Source organism: Homalodisca vitripennis, chromosome 4 (genome assembly GCF_021130785.1).
Source record: "Homalodisca vitripennis isolate AUS2020 chromosome 4, UT_GWSS_2.1, whole genome shotgun sequence".
NCBI classification, from domain to species: Eukaryota; Metazoa; Arthropoda; class Insecta; order Hemiptera; family Cicadellidae; genus Homalodisca; species Homalodisca vitripennis.
Window position 1 is genome coordinate 165,818,051 of NC_060210.1, and position 20,974 is coordinate 165,839,024.

Here is a 20,974-nt window from a genome sequence, read left to right on the forward strand (position 1 = left end):
GCGTCACGGTGCCTTCCTTCTGTTATGCATTATTATTTACATCCAATTCGTATTCAAATTTGATGACTGAGGGATGTGTATTTTCCAAAGGGGATGAAGAAGAAAATCAAAAGAAAGCCAGATTGTAGGGGACGATGTACATGAATATGTTATTAGCCACGGTCTATTATTCCTTACTTACTGATCGAGTGCCACCTTACCTCGGCGCAACAGTCTCACCAGTTTTTCACTGACAATCCCGTAAGCTAAGTTTTACATATTGATTAATTTGCTTGAAAAAAAAATTAATAATCCTAGACAGTAAACGATTAAAATATTCGTTTTTATCACTGCCGTGTAACGTACATTTAATTAAATGATTACTATTAACAGTGTAAAAACTATTTCAGAAGTAGCTTTTGTAACACAAAAGAGCCGTAAATCTATTTCAATAAAATGGCATTATGAATAAACAACTTTTTTAATTGTTCATCACCCTACCTGTGGAAAGATTTTCAGCTCACAACTTCTTAACAATATTCAATGAATTGAATTATTTTTACCAAATCTTAGTCTATTATTTTTGACGAGCATGATTACGAAATTGCTAGTAATAATCTAATCGCTTTGAAAGATTACAATGGTTACAAGTATTTCAGCACATTCATTAACTTTTTATCACAACTACGTATTGAAAGATCTATTAATACAAAAATTACGCAAATGGACGCTTACAGCAATTAACCGAATTTAATGAAAGAAAATTTTTATAGCGCATGAAGAAGAGAATTGATGAAAATACAGCTAGCTAAGAAAACAAACATTCCAGGACTGTAGAAGATCATTCTCACAATATTCTAAACATTGCTCTATCCCATCAACTGGCCAGGCGAAGCTGAAGTTATGAGGAAAGGGCGTGTATATTACGAATATAAAAACTCTTGCTTTCAAATCAATACAATCCAAATTCATGAGTAGATATCGTGTTTTATTGGAAGGGATTAGATTCATCGGCGAGATAGAAGTGTAATGGCAATCAGATAAAGAGATAGCGGCGCGGCGGTGTTGTAGACCGCTCGGTTCGTACCGTACTGTAATTAACAGTAGTTGTGAATGAGACCACACTTATTCTGGATTGAGTACATAAATAACGTATTGCGAAACAATGGCGGTGTCGGCTGACCGCAACCGTACCGAGGCTGACCGCCAGTGAACACTTCCTAGATCGTGGTCCTGCACACTGGTCGCTCACTGAAATTGGCTAAGGTTGAAAAAACTTGGCCACCACAATCTGATCCCCACGGTTGAGTTCTAATCTGCAGGGAAATAATCTGCCACCGATGTGACATTCAAACAAAAGTATTAATGTGCTTGAGGTTCTATTGTATTTCACTTTCAAACATAGAAAGTAAGCCTGAAATGAGGTGTTAGCAAAGCCGCTAACTTAAGGATCGCACACGGAGAAACCGTTGCCGGGATTACGACACAGGTTTCGCTCAACCTCTAGTCAATAAGAAGATAACATTCCTTGGCCGAGCATTCGGAAAGTTAGGAAATCGTATAAAAGACGATTGTAAGTATTGTTGTGTATGATTTGTGATAATGGAGGCTGGAGGGACCCAGCTGTGGCGACTCTCTCAATAATTCATGGACAGTGCCAGTACCAGTGCCCGTCGCAGCGGCAGCAGCGGTCGCAGTCCGGAGGAGGATGTCTGCTCTGTGCCCTGCTTCCATACACCAGCTCGACCCTACATGGGCTTAGCCTTGGACAGCCGTCCTCCGGTCTCTAGTCCTAATGTTATTGCCCTGCCGATCCCGGGTAAGGAACACTATTTGTGGGTCAACTGTTCTCTACACGATCCGAGTCCAGTATTTCTCGGAGAGGTTGCCAAACACGGACGCTAATTGAGGCACATTCAACGGACAACCGGCTAATTTATTGCCACCGCTTAAAAATACATCACCTTCTACGCAGTGTCGATTAAGCTTCTGACGCTGGCACCGTGATATATCTGTTAACGATAACGAATCTTTAAGATGTTTTGTTTGGCACTACTGATCAAAGTGACACGCAGAATCCCAAAAATATTGTTTTAGTCAGTCCCCAAATTGATGAATTTTTTGATCTCCACTGGCAGCAACCTGTATTGTGCATTGCATCCTTAATACCGCTTAGGACAGGAATCTCCAACTTTGTTATTCGGAATATATTTACTATTGATTGTTCTGATTCTGATCCTTCACTTGAAGTTGATCTTGGAAGATAGTTATTTATGTTTTATATGCCCAGTTTGTACACTATATTCTGGAAAATTAATACCTTTTAAGACTTACCCAACGGTGTATTTAAACGCACATCTATCCTCTATCCTACCTCCTTAGTGTGTGAAGGGCGACATGTCGAGCTCAGTGCCTTAGATGTATGTGTGCTGATATTTCTGGCTCGAGAACATTCCCACCTTGATCTGGATAGGTGATAGTAACATAGTACGTACCCCTGTTTAATTTAAAGCCTTTGAACCTCTTGCCGTAGAGCTGGGTTGGGAAACCGTAGACATGACCCCTCTGGGTAGTCGAAAGGTCAGTACTAAGCTCACCAACAACTCTGCACTAGATCACATTGCTGCTCGTGCACACGTGACCTGTTCAATTATGTAATTAAACATTACATTTACGTTATGTTATGATTTTGGATTGAAGGTTGTATGACTCTCGCTTAAATCATCTAAACAAAAAGGTTTTTTATTTAATAAAGTACGTTTCATTGATGAATCAAAGCCACCTGATCAGTAAACATTTTTGTCTCTATGATTGAATCCCTTGATGATTGTGTTTCGCACGGTATAATCTCAAACAACAAAAATATCAAAATTTCTTTAGACAGGTTCCACACTCACAAGGTTCTGATACTGTGTCTTTCTGACCTCAAGTTCCCAGCTAAAGAAGTATTCATTGACTTTGGAAACAAAACTCAATTCTGCTTACTACAAATCAAATCAATTAACCCGTTAGTAAACTTTTATTTGTGATCTATTTGAGATTTCGTCAGATGTGAAAATGTTCCTCAGTCAATTCCACTAGAGAATGTTCAAATTGCGTATAAGTACACACTGTGTATCATATATGGTTTAATGTATTTTATTTTATTTATATAATTTTCTACATGAAGATTCAGAATTATTCATAACTAAAATCAATTAGGCTCACTTGAGAATCTTAATTGTTGTGTGGAAGAGGGTTCGAGGCTTTGGTTTCAGATCACTGGTTCAGTAGGATAACTATGCGTCATGTGTACTTGTAACCATACGGAACAGAATATAAGGTCAATAGGGCTAGTTATTGTCGCTCCTCCATCTTCTTCTTACTAAGTGTGCTGGGCCGTTCATAGTGAAGACTTGGCACGGCCGAGAGCCCACCATTTACAATATTTGTATTAATACATCAACAGTTGCACTTTGATTTAATGGCAAAACTACACTATAGACGTTTTATTACAAATCACACATGCACGTATAAAGCATGTGCATTACTGTCGCCCGCAATTTGTGGATCAACGTTAACTTAAGTTTATATAAAAACTATAAACATCGGGTTCGAACTCATGTTGGGTACGAACAGATTTTCCAGTAATCGTCTGAACCGAGCACAAGTAATTTGATGCTCTGCCACGAGAGACACAATAAATACAAATATTATACATTGTAGGAAATATCCCTAGCTCAATTGCAGTAGTTTCTTACTGCTCTCCTTCCTGAAGTGTAGATATGGAGATTGATGGATCCTTAGTCGACAATTACAGATCAAACTTACGATGTGTACAAATGTGTAATGAAACTTCGCATCAATACATGACCTGATGTTCATAATAATTGTGGACATTGAAGAGTTCAACTTCGTTATTATTCATAAGTAAAAATTGTAGATAACTCGAGTTCGTAAGTACAAGAATAACGTTTAACATTCATTTATAAATGGTTGTTGGTTTCTATAACCACCAATACAATTATAACGATATTAGTATACCGACTGCGGCGAAATAACTCAAATTTTAAACTCCTTATATTTAAAAGTTTACGTTAAGCGTTACATTAAGTACACCTCATACCTTTGATCTCTTAAGCAATGCTACTGTTCAACGCTGATAAACACGTAAGGGGGAAAGAGAAATAACGGTATTGGAAGTAGTGGGGTGCCAAATGTTAAGTAAAAGGTATTTGTGAGGGTTTTGTCCTCAGGATTGTCTGCCGAGATACTGAACACTGCCGTATCCAAGATGGACGCCGCACCGGCCGGGTTAATCACGTAATCGCCGCCCCAGATCGCGGTAAGGTAATGCGGCAGAGCGGAGCTGCGCTGTGCCCATCATGTTCCCCCGAGTGTTATTTTCTTAATAACGCCGAGCAGTCGGTATACTAACATTGTTAGACCGGTCCACTCTTATTACCGATCCATTACATACCATGTAATAGTGGCAGATTAGAAGATTGGATTGGGGGAAACAAAACACCGAGAGCGAGCGAGTCTACTGCGACAATTAGACGTCCGCTCGGCCATTGGCCACTTTTTGCGATTACCTTTTTCCGATGACTCGCCACGCAACGCGGCTGAATATGTTTAGCGTTTATTTTTAACCAGTTGATGAGAGGGCCTCTAATTGAATAGCCGGACGGTCGACGCCATGGCGGCTGCGGCTGCGGCTGCAGGACTGTGTAGAGGCCGGCAGGACTTCTCGTCTGCGCAGGCCTCAGTAACGTAGAAATACACATCTCCCATGTGTATCCCGTGCATTTACAACTACTACAACACGCCTTGTATTAAAACAATCGTTGTTGCGGAGATCTTTGGGGTTATAAAGTTTCTCAAGTGTATAAAGATTAATAAACTCCTTCGCTCTATGGTCATGTGTGTTGGATGAACATACGCAATAAGCATACCTCTGCCATTAGCTGGTAAGAAATGTTGGTGAATGTTTGTTGTCTCCATCTCTACATAACAACACTTTGGAAGAGATGTAGCCTCGAAAAGTGTTTGATAAATATGATGTATATAATTATAAACCTTTTAACACTTTTTAAACTTTTTATTTTCATACTATGTACATTTACAGTCACCTTTAAGCCGTTGGTCCCCAGGTTAAGTGTTAGAGAGGGCTTCTTAGCCCTAACTTCGCCTGGTAAAATAAGACATTCTTTACTTTTTTTTACATTTCGAATTCTGGGAATTCATCTTCAGGTACTAAGGTTAATTTAAATTATGTAAATAAATTTACAATTACAGCCAAATTGCCGATCTTTATACGGTTGATTAAGCTTGAATTTCCTTACTTGACGGTTGATTTTAACTGTGTCTTTTATTAACAATACAATATGTGGAAAACATTATTATCGACACTCTCTCATTTTGACCTCACCAAAACTGTCGAAATTCCTTTGTCGATTTCGCGCAAAATTAAGTTGTGTGCTTATACAATGCAAATTAGTTCTCGGATCCTGCTCTATTATTATATTAATGTAATGATAGTGTAACCTAGTCTTCACGTTCTTTCAGCAATAATAATATTTAAGTACCTCTTTATTAAGTATTCTTTATTGTTAATAGAATATTTCTTTATTGCGTCGACAAATATGTAATATTGTATATGTATGATTTATAAAGTAGCCTATGTAGGCTAAAAACGACAGATGACTGCGTGAAATTCACTCCCTCTCACGTAAATATACAGGCGACACCATATGTCTCAATTTCACACTTCAATTATGACGGAGAAAATTAGTTTTTCATTATGTTGTATTTATTTTACTGTATATATAAAAAAAGTAGCCTACTGCTTGCGATGTGTCAAGATTGTTTTGCGTCTAACCTACAGAGAATTGTGGTTAGGTTTTAAAACTTTTCAAATGAATAAGCTATTATCTGTATAAACAATACTAAAAAATAATAATAAAATAAGGCTGGAAATAAATGTTAAACTAATGTATATATTTAAACTCTCTGACCATCGTGATATATAAATGGACTAAAATAAATCGTAAGGGAATTTGTGTGTGAGTGCTTGTATATCTATTTGTTTCTATTGTATATGCTGTGAATGAGGGGGAGGTTGTGTGTTGTCTTTTCTCTCTTTCGGTAGTTACATAATTACAAATAATAACAATAATAAAATAATATTTTGGATGATTCCTTATGCACAAAGGAAGTATACGCTGTCCTTGCTTATAGAATTATTCCCACAGCAATTTCATTGTTTTGTGTAAAAATTAAATATTTTTAATGCTTTTTTTTACAATGTAGGCTATAATGTGTACCATTTTCTTGTATTTGTATTTTCTAATACTTTGCTGTTATAAAACTTGTAAATACTATGGTGAATAAAAAAAGACTCATTCATTCAGTCAAAATAATAAAGAAATGATTAGACAGCCCAAATGAGTATCAAGTCATTGTAAAGGAATGTAAAGATTCCTTTAGGGAGCTTGGATTGCTGACTTTACCCTGCCTCTATATTCTCGATGTCGCCCTGTACTGTAGACTCAAATGTGAGTTGCTGCAGGGTAGGGATGTCCATCAGTACGAGACTAGAGGCAGGGACAACTTTAGAATCGAACAACACAGAACAATTGCTTTTGAACACTTGCCGTCACAAGTTGGTGTCAGAATAATCAATAGGCTCCCTGAAGTTATCAAACAACTCGATGATCCAAAAAAAATTCAAAGCTCGTCTAAAACACCTCCTGGTATCAAAGGCATTTTATTCTGTTGATGAGTTCATGATGGGCCGCTAGGATAAACATTTTGAAAATTAAGAGCAACGAGAAAAATCCCTGGTTCTGATTATTGCCTTTCATTAAATAATAATTTTAGTTGACAAATCATCAAATAACTGATGTATTTTTTGTACCATTACTGACGCTTGCAATGCAATTGTTGTAAATTGTTTTTATGCAATAAAGGAATATTATTATTATTATTATTATTATTATAAGTCTACGTGGGGAACATGGATCCACCACACAACCTCGTGGGGTCTAACACACAGTTGGGCGTCAATTACGAAACTGATACAAAAGAGCCTTTATATCTGTGTGACATTCTTGAGCAATGTAAAAGGTTCGAAGAATGAAAGGGTATACGGCGTATAAGGGCTTTAGTATAAACAACTTTTGCCCTTTTCAATTCACGTGACTCCACATGTGGGTGAGTCATCGTCACACCTGACCCTGCATACCCAGCACTTAATACAGGTTGAAAACGTAACGTCCTAAATTAGCCAAATAAAATAAAGAATTCATATATTCATTCAATAATAGACCATCCATTTCTGTGTTTATTATCCTATGGTGAATGTATTCCATCAACTGAAATTCATAAGGTAGCTTCGGAGAAACTTAACCATGGTTCCTTAAGCATCTGTGATTCCAGGCCAAAACTGTCCAAACACTCTGTCTCCATGGTAGGGCCAAGTAATGCACGAGGAATAAGCGATGATTCTGGCCTGTACACTAGTGAGGTAGTGATAGAACTAATGAATAATTAGTTATCTCGACACTCGGTAGTTAACACACTTGCTTTATAGACCCGGCCTGTACAGTGTATCTCGCACTGTACTACTGATGTAATGGGCGGTACAAGCTAAGTACCTTGCCTAGCATCAAACCAGGGATGGCCACAGCCAGATAGGGGACGCCGTGATAGCGTAGAAAAACCCGTATGCACATTCTACGACAACTATAGCTCTTACTGCACCGAGGCACGTACAGTGTATCTCGCACTGTACTACTGATGTAATGGGCGGTACAAGCTAAGTACCTTGCCTGCATCAAACCAGGGATGGCCACAGCCAGATAGGGGACGCCGTGATAGCGTAGAAAAACCCGTATGCACTATAGCTCTTACTGCACCGAGGCACGTACAGGGTATCTCGCACTGTACTACTGATGTAATGGGCGGTACAAGCTAAGTACCTTGCCTAGCATCAAACCAGGGATGGCCACAGCCAGATAGGGGACGCCGTGATAGCGTAGAAAAACCCGTATGCACATTCTACGACAACTATAGCTCTTACTGCACCGAGGCACGTACAGGGTATCAAGCTATCTCCACTTTCCCAACGTCACTTAACGCAGCAAAAACAGTGATAAAGACGAAGACGGTTAAATGAGCGCTAGGAATTCAAGCACTGCTTTGACTTGTAGGAGTCTTTATTGATAAATCAATATCATCCACTTTCGTTAGTCCTGACTTGACCACGAAGTCTTCACCGACGTAATGCTAATATATATGGGAGATGTAACTAACTTTACCACAACTTGGCGGGCCGGAACAAGAGAAAAACTTGGCATGTGCATCTCAGAATCGAACATCTGATTATACATCTCTGAGAAAGGACAGCGTAATTGTTCTGTGTCAGTACGTAGGCCCGAGAAACAGCTAAATACAGCTAAGCAGGAAAGTGGGTAGGACTCTCGATTATCGCCTGCAAGCGGGACGGGTTGACAGCGACGCGGGATGAGCTGTTGGGCCAGCTGCAGGCTACGAGCCCCAGAGCCGCGAGCAGCATGGATCGGCAGCGAAAGTTCTAACCGTGACTTCACTGTTTCTTTAATATTCGTCCACGCTGGATGATAAGACGCGGGATGAGCTGTTGGGCCAACTGCAGGCTACGAGCCCCAGAGCCGCGAGCGGCACGGATCGGCAGCGAAAGTGCTAACCGTGACTTCACTGTTTCTATAATATTCGTCCACGCTGGATGATAAGACGCGGGATGAGCTGTTGGGCCAGCTGCAGGCTACGAACCCCAGAGCCGCGAGCGGCACGGATCGGCAGCGAAAGTGCTAACCGTGACTTCACTGTTTCTATAATATTCGTCCACGCTGGATGATAATGAAAATTGATTATCTGGTTTTTGTGGGGCGGCGGCCATGGGAACGTTTAACTCGGCAGTAATCGATTAAACTGCCGGGCCTAATAAGACAGGCTGGTCAGTGTAGAGTAGAGTGACCGCAGTACAGCGCATACCTCAGCCAGGAGCTACTCACTCACTAACCTGACTGTAGTCTTGAATATCGTCAGTGTTATATTATTGTCTCTATAATGTTTATTGCAATCAGCCTTCTGACAATGATAAAGAAAACGATATTTTTTGTTTTGATTTTAACAGTGGAAAACTACACGAACTGTGTGTGAGGTACAACATTCAAATTGTACCTCACACAGTTACAAAAAAGTTATAGTCAAAATAAAGATTAGATGGAAAGAATTGTCCCGTAAATGCAGAAGATGTTGGTTAACACAAATGTTCAACTTTGAAAAATTTACAGCAACAATAGCTCACTGTTGTCCATTTAATAATAACTGGTATTGTACTGAGACAAAAACCACTAGACATAACTGTGAGGTTTAGAAAAAAAACTACTGCGCCACATACATCCCCATTTAAAGGATAGATACACTTACATAAACAAATGCAGGCTTCTGTTTAGTTTTAGGTTTTTTATTGAGTCGTTCTTAAATGATTTATTGTGACGAGTTGAATAAGATGTATATTCTCGTCAAGATTGCCGGTAAAATTATTCCAAGAGGTTCCTTAAATGAACAACAGAAAAGCTCATTAGGGCTCTCACTGTCTGGATAGGACGGCCGAGAGGTAAGAGAGGTCGCCGGTAAAGTTTAGCGATGCCGAGTGGTGCAGCTGAGACATAGAATCGGTCTTTGGACCAGTTTCGTCGAAAATGCCTACCGACCGCGATATTGTGCAACGAAATATGAGTGTAATCACAGTATTCAATGATAACCGGAAACGCGGACGTATTCTAGCATTTTGTTTGAGTTTGTTTCGGATTTTTCTAAATTGTGGTTTTCCATATTCAACATTCTTTCGGTGCAATGCTTGACACAGTTCAGCGTGATCTCATTTGCCCACATATGCACAGCATGATTCTATTAGATAATACACCGTTACGACAGAATGTAATGAAAGAGGTAGCTCACAGACAGATAAGCAGGCGGCCGACTGGTCTTTGACTTTTTACACAAAAATCTGTAGAGTTCTACATTGGCCCCAAGTTTTAAATCTGTAGCACCCTCCAATCACGTATATGGGCTACCCTTCGACTGTTTGACATCAAAACCAAGAGGGTTCTTTCTTGGACTAAGAAATCCTGTGTACAAGAATTCAGATCTCTAAGACCTTTCTATTAAGAGTTATCGCAAAGACGGGCAAACAGACAAACGGGTACATATATGGAATACCCTTCCATTGGAAGAGTTATCGCAAAGACGGGCAAACAGACAAACGGTACATATATGGAATACCCTTCCATTGGAAGAGTTATCGCAAAGACGGGCAAACAGACAAACGGGTACATATATGGAATACCCTTCCATTGGAAGAGTTATCGCAAAGACGGGCAAACAGACAAACAGGTACATATATGGAATACCCTTCCATTGGAAGAGTTATCGCAAAGACGGGCAAACAGACAAACGGGTAAATATATGGAATACCCTTCCATTGGAAGAGTTATCGCAAAGACGGGCAAACAGACAAACAGGTACATATATGGAATACCCTTCCATTGGAAGAGTTATCGCAAAGACGGGCAAACAGACAAAGTACATATATGGAATACCCTTCCATTGGAAGAGTTATCGCAAAGACGGGCAAACAGACAAACAGGTACATATATGGAATACCCTTCCATTGGAAGAGTTATCGCAAAGACGGGCAAACAGACAAACGGGTACATATATGGAATACTCTTCCATTGGAAGAGTTATCGCAAAACCAGACGGTCGGACAACGACAAGATTTTAATAAGGCCTGCCGGACCCTTGATAAATAAGCTGAGTGTTTTGCCCTGTATCTATATCGTTTAAAGGTTTTACATCTCCGATGTTAGTGTGGTAGGTAATTGTATAGTGAACGATGTCTCTCTGTCTACTGAACCACGATCACAGTCAAGACCACCGGTCGAGAGCCTTAAGCCATCCAGGAATAATAGTAATAATTCATCATCATTTTTCATGTACGAGTTTGTGTTTAAGCAAAAGATCTAAAGGCCGGCTGTAGTGAAACGACCTTGACTTTACCGTATAAGAAGAACGTTATATTTCAAAAACTTTGGTCGTAGAGTAATGGAACCTGTTTTATTTATACTTATCCAACAGCTTTTTTCTTAAAAATTTCTTACATTTTGAATAGTTAAACTACAAAAAATGAACAACAATTAAAACGATTATAATAACCAATATTAAACAACTAAACATGGTTTAGATGTGCATTAACTATATATTAAAACTAAAATATACCCTATAATGGATAAAATAAAGCAGAGTCGGCTCTGAAGATACAAACCAGTCTTGATATCTTGGCATTCCTGTGAAAGCAACATATTTCACAGAACTTGAATTTGCTCTGGATTTAGAGCGGTATAGGAATTGATTGCAGAGTTATAAATAAACAAATCCCCAATACTCATGGAATTCAGCAAATAGATATATTGCGATATGTCAGTCCATATTTTAATCGTCTTCACCAGAAATCGAACTCGCCTGGTGACGTCACTGCGGTGTGATTACGACCATGGCTAATGGTCGCAGCGCTATGGACAGTCAGAGCTTCAATATCCATAATACACAGAGACGACCCTCCGCTTTGTCACGGTCTAACTCGCACGGCCCACGCCATCGTTATGTTTAACTTACGAGCTCCTCTAATTTCATATGGAAGTAAATGAACATCGTTAAATTATTGCTCACAGGATTTTGAATGTGTTCTTAACTTATGTGTGATACAAAGTCACAAAATATAACATATTGCAATTTTTCATTCATTAAATTCAATTTTGACTGTTCAACTTTAACATCCCTAATGTATACATTTACAGGATTTTGAATGTGTTCTTAACTTATGTGTGATAGAAAGTCACAAAATATAACATATTGCAATTTTTCATTCATTAAATTCAATTTCGGCTGTTCAACTTTAACATCCCTAATGTATACATTTACAGGATTTTGAATGTGTTCTTAACTTATTTGTGATACAAAGTCAAGAAATCTAACATATTGCAGTTTTTTTATTTATTAAATTATATTTTGACTGTTCAACTGTAACATCCCTAATGTATACTGTTACAGGAATTTGAATATGTTCTTATTTTAATTACAATGAAATAGTAACAAAAACTAAGAAACATATCATATTGCAATTAATTTTTATATACTAAAAAGCGAAAATCAATCGTAATTGATTTTTAATTAATGGGGAGCAGTTTGACATGTGACTAGAAATATTTTAGACTGCTGTGTCGTTAAGTTTCTTTTTCATAGTATTTTTTTTTTAACTAATCCACATCAACACAGCAGTTCCATGTTTTGTAGGATAGGTATTTTAATTATTAAGTAAATGAATTCAGCTGTCATTATCAGTAGTTTGCTAGCACCATACTAGTCATTAATTCCTCCATACCCTGTAAACTACACATACACGCGTATAATACAGGGATCTGCTATGTGTTCCCATCCTGTTTTTATATCGAAGCTCCCAAGAATGCGTCTGATTTATCAGCTGAATAATTTTTCACAAACCAAGTGAGCCCGAGGCCCAGTGAATAAGTTAGCTCCCCTGAAAAACAACACCCTGGGGGAAAATGCATTGTACCGCGTCTCAGCTGGAAAACCTGTCTCTTTCTTTGTTTTGATTTCAAAACGGGGCATTCGATTAAAACATTATTTCTTAGGAAGTCTTGCGCTAGTGTACTATCACTATCTCTATGCAATCTATCTTGAATTTAATGTATTTATATCTACTTAATTACATTGAACGGAGAAACTTGGATAGTAGAAACTTGGATAGTAGTTGAACGTGATTACGGTGGTGAAAATCAGATAACAGTTTTTTTTTAATTTCCTTAATGGGGTTTTAATTAATTTCTGCTGCATAAAGTGTCCTCATGATTTATCACTTAAAATCTTTTTAATTACTAACAGGATTTACCTCTAAAAAATAGTGTCTTGAAAATTTTATGAACATTTTAATTAGATATAAAATAGAATTAATGATTTGGAGATAGATTTTGTATACGGTAATAATTTCTTATGAGTGAGTTACAAATACAAAATATTTTTGTAACCAACATCACAATTAACTGTGTTCTCTTGTTACTATCTCTTGTTTGTTATTAAAAAAAAGTTATTCAATATTTTAAGATGAACTAATCTTAGCTAGTATGAACAAACGTTTCTATATGTATAAACTTGGAATAGATATAATGTAGAAGTAATATTACTTCATACAGTTTATGTATAATTCTAGTTTGTCCAGTTTTAAGGTTGTGTTACTTTTTATTTACTATTTAGTTACTATTTATTTAAAGCTTTACTTAAAATAAATTTACTATTCTTTTGTACAATTAATGAGCTGCTTATTTTTGAATTTGAAATAGAGATCTTATCCTTTTCAACAAAGTACATAAGTTTAAAATTTTACACGTAAACAATGTTTGGAAAACAATTGTATAATTTTAAAAAGGCTGATAATAGGTTATGTATGTATTTACGGCAATATCATTAACCCATTAACCCATTGTTATACCATTTGAACAAAAAAGTAGACATATAATTTGGATAGAAAAACAACTTCTACTACAGGTTTTTACTTATTTTTTTATTTTTAGATGAAATTAATTTTTATATTAGCTCCTGAAAAGGCTAGTATTTCACATTATTGCATTCTGCAGGACAACTAATTTGATGTTTTTGTAGAAACTACGGGGTTTTCCTATATTAAAAGGAAGTATGTTTCCTATATATGTTTACGAAGTACGTACAACAATGAGTTCAGTCCAGACGATGAACCGTGTTCGTTTCCTGTGTGCAAATACGGTTTCTCAAAAACCTGATAACCTCTGATTATGTTTATTCTTGAATGTTTACCATAGCGAGAGTTAAAAAGTAATTTAAACCCCACAAGGGCAAAGTTAACCTTGGCGAGTTGTCGCTAAACATGGTTTAGTGCACACGGGAGAGCTTTCATTCCTCAACTAAGTCCTGTTGAAGCCAACCTTCACTACACCGTCTGCAGGACACATGTTAAAGGAACGCTTCCAAGGTAAATTGTTCTAAACAGTAATTCATTACCCTCGTAAATTGAAAGAATCTCACTCTAACATGGACGGTTAAGCATCAGTAGCCTCGTGGATTAACAGCTAACAGTGAAATTTCATACAGGTTGTAAAGTAAATTTGTTTTACATTCAAAACTATAGTAAAAGTATACACTATACAAATAATACGCTATTAACAATTTTAAAGAAATTTTAAATATGTACATTTCAGTCTAAATGGGGTCATCTGTGTATACAGGCTAATCATAGTGTTAATCGCATAGTATTTTCAATTCTTTAACTTTTGGATGTCCATTACTAATTATGCAGAATTTTACTTTGTCCAGTGGTTTAGCGTCCATTCTATTAAGAGGTATTTCCTTTTTACAAAGAGTCATTTAGAGAATTAAAAACTATAAATTGGAACGAAATAGTGCTTTGAATTTGAGAGAAGCTATCACTAGTTCACACTACAAAGGTGACAAGCAAGATGACAATTATATGAGTTTTACATGGCATAGGTTGTTAAATCACACCGACCCGTTTAAACATCTCCAGAATATATTCAGCTTGCCGTCTATTATGAAAAACAGCCTGATAACTGCAACTAGCGACCAGAGGTTGCTGGAGTTTTAAGCAAAAAATATTTAATACAGGGCAGAATTAAACTTAGATAACAGAGGTACATTGGATGTACGTATTGTATATAACAAAGAATTGTTCGTCTATTTCACCGTATAATAAATAATATATGCGATAAACATGATCTATATATATATATAATATATATATATATATATATATATATATATATATATATATATATATATATATATATATATGGATAGTTTGAAAGGATAACAGGATTTCGGACATTTGCTATCGTTATAGCTTATAAAAGGTATAACACCTGGTTTTATGCACAGTTCCGAAGTTAGGCTAACTGCATCACTGTGCACTAGACAGATGTGCAATCTGTTCATGTTCCGTAAGCTCTGGACATCTCCGTAGTCTATAATAACTAATTGGCTGAGCGTTAGTGGTGCCTATCATTCGAGGGGCTGGACAGTTATATTTCTGTACGTCTGTCTGTCTGTCCTCACGATATCTGACAGCGACCAGCGACATCTACACAGTCAATGTTGAAAGTCGGATGACTTGATTTCAGCGTACTCTTCCGTTATAGTAGGCCTACCTTGCCTAGGTCATCGGAACATGTATTGTTCGAACACTGCGATGAAACCTAAAAAAATTAAAGAAAACTGTGGATGTATCATGTAGTAAGATATTTCTAAAAAGGATTTCACTTGTATGGACTTTAAACTTGACATGAAACCCGGTTCCTAAATAGACAAGAAAGAGTTCTATGACGGTTTGGCACTTGTTAGAAAGAGAAAATATTCGATGGACATACCAACCATTGTAAGATTTCAGTTATATTTTTAGTCACTCAAGAATCTTTTTAAAATTACTTTTCGAGAGTGTAGAGATAGGATAATTTGGCATATACGTAAACATTCAAACGTTCTGCCCAATTCATTCATCATATTTGGCACAACTACAATTGCTACTGATAAATCAAACTATAGGCCACATTTGGGAATTAGATCTAACACCTACACGATGAAACTGATGAAAGGAACATCAAAAAATAGCGTTCGGAAGATCAAGTAACCAAAGTATTATGAATCAATACCAACAATACGAATATATTGTTCTAAAGCGATTTGATGATTCATTAGCCTACACAGTCATCATAGCTAATTTGGCAATTTTACGTTCCTCGTGATCAAAGACATCATTAAAATATTTCAGATCACTCGGGGTTATACAAACATGAGTTAACGATCCTTCAATTATAGTGTGTTTGAATAAGCAGATAGGAGTTCCTATCGCATCTCTAGTTCAAGAACTTCAGAGACTTCCGCATTGTCCAGATAGAAATTTTGTTTTAGCCAATGCTTTTAATTCTATCTGAATCTTATTCCAGATAAATATAACGTACTCAACATAACCTACGTATTACATACATATGAGATGTAAAATCAAGTCATTCATTTATTAAAGTTCAATTTCATTCTAATCTTCTTCCGAGCCCTGCTCTGTCGCCTATATAAGAAAGATTAGTTTTATAAAAATAGTGTTTGTTGCCTTCATGGTTGAGTGAAAAATGTGGCCAAGAACATTCAATTAAGGTGGTGCTATTACTATTCGGTTAGTATTTTTTTTTCACAGTTACAGCCTTTTAAGACGCATTTTCTGAAGACATTCTAGGAAGACATTACAAGAAATTGTAGACTTTTAAAGTCGTTTTTAGCAATTGTATAAACAAGTTAAAAACGGTTGAGTATAAGTTTAACTTATCGGTCCATGTTTTACAGTTTCTACATACCTACGTCAAGGGAACTGCAAGTTTTTATTGAATTATATAACTCAAGAAAATATGGTTTATAAATGATCTTAACACATAACATGTCAATACATCAGACACATTTCATATTTTTACTTCAGCCATTTTTCTGTACCCCTGATTACGAAATGGACCAAAATTACTATTTGTAAAATTTAACGTGTAATGGCTAAATTATATTATTTTTATTTAGGAATGGTATTTTAAAGAGTTTTGAATTAAATATAAATATAGGCTATTTAAATAACCGGGAATCGATTACCTATGTCATCTTAATGCTTCTAAAAACACCAGCAATGCTTGATATGATAACATTTTACCCCAATCTTCTTTGTCGCTTTTTCTGTAATCAACGCATTATAATGTACCGTCGGAAAGACCGAGACCACTTTATCGTGTGCTTTATTTCTCCGATAGCAGCGACTGCCTGCCTATGATGTGCATACGATATATATTCCCACGCTACTGTCCTCTCTTTGGTTTCCTCGATCCTGTATCACCAAGAATCACAAGATGTAAAGCTTGTATAAGTAATAAGTTCTTATATCAGCAGCAGTATGCCCAAACCACTTCGACTATAAATGTTCTCAATCGTGACAGCAAAGGTATAATTACTACGTATACCAGTGAAACTGTAGCACTGAGTGCTTAGCCGTACTAGATATGTAGTTGAGATATGTGAATAGTCCAGAGAACCTCAGTCTGTACACAACTGAATTTTAGTAAAGAGTAAGGTTACTATGTTAACCCAAGCTTTAATTAATTACCACAATTAAGCCAAACATAAATTTAGGCTTGATCGCGACCATTAATCGCTTACACAGTGAAAGTCTTGAAATATTCATCCTCGCTGTGGGGTGCCATCTGTAGTCAGCAGACCTTCAGTTTCAGTTTAACATCTCTCTCCACGGCAAGGCTAAAATTCTTCGGAAATGTCATAGAGTTACTCACTGGTTATGCGCTGTGTACCGGAAAATTTACATGTTTGTGTGATGACACCGACCGCGCAAACCTAAGAACTGATAGAAATGTCATTTTTGACAACATAATACACAGCATTAACAATGTACTTGTTTCATAAATTATCACTTTTGATTGCTTATAAGTGCAATAGTAAAGTTACAAGTTTAAAATATTTTTAACTCTGTTAAATGTATTTTACGTAGTTGAATTGTTAGTTGATACTTTACATTATGACAATAAACACTAATGATAACAACTGACAGATATTAACAAACCGAAAATTAAGATGACCGAATCGTCCGTCATTGCTGTTGCAGATTCTTATCTACAACAAAGATAATTTTTATGGATTTAATAGTATAAGGGTTGTTACAACATCATCTAATACTATGATACATTCCTAACACGTTCGCGAGAGCCGATCTCGACTTGCGTGTTTTCCCGCCTTCGTAAGACAAGTAGGATAGTATTTATTTAGATATTTCATAAGCAGCTGACACAAAGAAGAAATCAAAGTTAACACTCCTTGACACGAACTTGTCTTGCGTGTCTTATATAAAAGACACTCAACAGACATAAGAATCTAACATAGTCTTTCCTGTGTCATAGTTGGAGCTTTACGTTTAATTTTATTTATTACATACTATTTCGAGGTATCGAAGCTACAACGTGTACATTTTTAAACTCGTAGTTTAAGATCAGCAACTGAATTTTAACTGCTCAATTCAACACCTTACCATTTGGTAGTAGACTGTCTCATCCTGAAAATAATCCGTCAATGTTTCTATAGTTTAGTGTAGGGAATAGGCTACAGTGTAGCCGTGTAGTGTATAGAGTAGCCTACTTAGTTATATTCACATACGAAACAGTAAGGACATTGTAGTACTGCATATTTATCTTAACAAGCTTTCTGTTATTTATTTATAGTAAAGATATTAAACACTAGCATGATGATTAAAGATTTAGGCAAAATATTTTGTACAAAATAAATGTATTGGTTTGTTATATTGAAATGCATATAATAACTAATATATTATGTTCATGTTGCCCAGTAGATGTTATATCACAAGTACAAAAATTGATTGCACATAATTGCTACTAATATGTACAGATGATTCAACAATCAAAACCAATATTAAATAGAGCACTATAATATAGCCTAATGTTTATTGATTCTGAACATATATATACATTATATTATGACAACACTAAGATGTAAAATTCAAACAAGAATAATATCAAGATAGACTAGTGGAGCCGATTACTTCTTGGTAGTAATTAACTAGCGATAATACAGAGTTAGGTCCTAAAGGAAAAATAAACGTTATAAAGACCTAAATTTGTTTTAGGAATTTTTATTTTAACAAGTATCAGTAAAACTTATCTCCAAATAATTACACTTAGTAATAAATGAGTTTAATGAGAACTCTTCAATCTGTACTCGGAAAAAGTTAGTTATTATTATCGATAAGGATAGGCCTTAAATAGAGTATTTGAATGAATAAATCATATTGTAACCAATATTTACGATAGAAATGCATATATTGTAATAATTACTCAAATACAAACTAAATGGAAATTTTTTAAAGGCGAAGATGCATAAAATATTCATTCATAAATTTCAATTAGACACAAGTGAGAATAATGAATAACTAAATTAGTAAAAATCGGTCAGCATAACTGACAGCGGTTCCTGGAATTGGTTAGTCAATAAAGTTAATAAATTAAAGTTATATTTTTATTCATTAAAAATCTGTTAATTCTTTAATAAATCCTGTCGTGGTCGGGCAATATTATTCCATTTCCTAAAAATTCATTACTTTATGTTTTGCTGAGTTTATATTAAGTAGTGACCGTGATCAAAGCCCGTGTTGGTATTTAGGTCTAATACGAACATTGATTGGTTAAAGATGAAAATGGATTTAAGTCATTTAAAGGATTCAAGTAACTCATAGCGGTTATAACATTAATTTTGTTCTGTACTATTGCCATTATTATTTTTATGCTCTTTTAAGTTTGATTTATTTGTGAGATGCCACGACGGCCGTCAAGTACGTATATTAGGACTTGAATGGTGAAAGGTGATAAAAGACATCACAGAGAGAGTGTTGTTACCTGTGTAGTCATGTTAATGTAATACAGTTTTAGAATATTGGTTGCAGTAGTACCAACAGTACTCTCCGTGGTTTATCTTGTTAAGATAAATAATCAAGTTTAAAGTCTTCTAAAATATGTCATTCTACAGAAAGTAGTGTGAATTTTACATACGTGCTCGTGGATAGTAACAGAAGAACGTCTTCAAGAAACAGTAGAAGTGAAAATTAACAGGTACTTTTACTACTCAGTCTCTAAAGATAAAATATTTTAAATGCGCTGTCATGTTTTAAAATATTACATATTAGAATAGAGTACTGTATCAGTAAACGTATATATTCAGCAGATATATTTGTTTTTATTTTACAGTAAAACTATGAATCGCTCAACAATTCTAAGATGAAAACGTCAGATAATTAAAAACAAAACATGATTTGTGTTTGCTGACATATTTTTATTTACTAAACCTACAAGTATAAATATAAAAGCAATTTCTTTCATTTTACGGAAGTTAAAAAATACAAAATAAAGCGTTTTTAAGTTATAGGTTTTAGGCTATAACTAAACGTTGTACCTAAAGGATTGTACCTTAAACGATTGGGACGATTCCGTAAACTTGTGTCAATATAATCTACTCTTGATAACAAAATTAACTTCGGTGTCCTGATTACTTCCCGCTAAAACTCAACAAACTGGATAATCGATAATTGCTTGTGCAATCATAACTCATTGTGACTCCAATCTGTCATTAGTGAGCCAACAAACGTTATCTTATAGTTTGTTTCAAATAATTCCCTGTTTAGATATCAAAAGTAAATCCATATCTTACAGTGCATTACCCCTTTGTTATAGTTTTATCTTTACTATAATAAGATTGAATTCTAAAACGTAGAATAAAAGTAGAATCGCAATGTGAGATCGTTGTCTTTAAAGTAATATTCTACTTATTGTCAATTTATACCCTAAGGATAATAGTGAACCTACCCGACGTCATTGGTCTAAAAAGGAATAAGTGATTATATTCTGTTACATACTCCACTTTTCAATATGCACATAATAAATGTAATTGCTAGTTTTCATTGTATTGAATTTGTATTTGGTGTTCAGGGTGAAGCTGATCTCGTGATTTTACCCTAACAGAAATTGATCACATTGAATTGTGAATTGAACACTTTTTCAAAACCATTTAATCCTGTATTAGCCAAACCGAAAATGTTGAGAAGCTCTTATTCAGGTCTGCAGTAAAGTTGAAGAATTATAAAGTAGTGTAGCGAAATCTCTCAATATTATTCCTTAGATCGGACAAGAACATCGCGTTTTGTTGATAGCATAGAATTATTGCATAGATGAAAGTTGTAACTATAACTGTGTAAAAGTATTCTATGAAACTCTGCATTTATATTTCTGTTCCAAGCTACCAATCT

At 35.8% G+C, this 20,974-nt stretch overlaps 1 protein-coding gene across 3 annotated transcripts in view; it reads right to left on the reverse strand.

Annotated features, from left to right (window-relative positions):
* LOC124360540 (protein trachealess) overlaps window positions 1–20,974 on the reverse strand; it is a 278,070-nt gene that overhangs the window by 256,309 nt on the left and 787 nt on the right. The window lies entirely within an intron of this gene.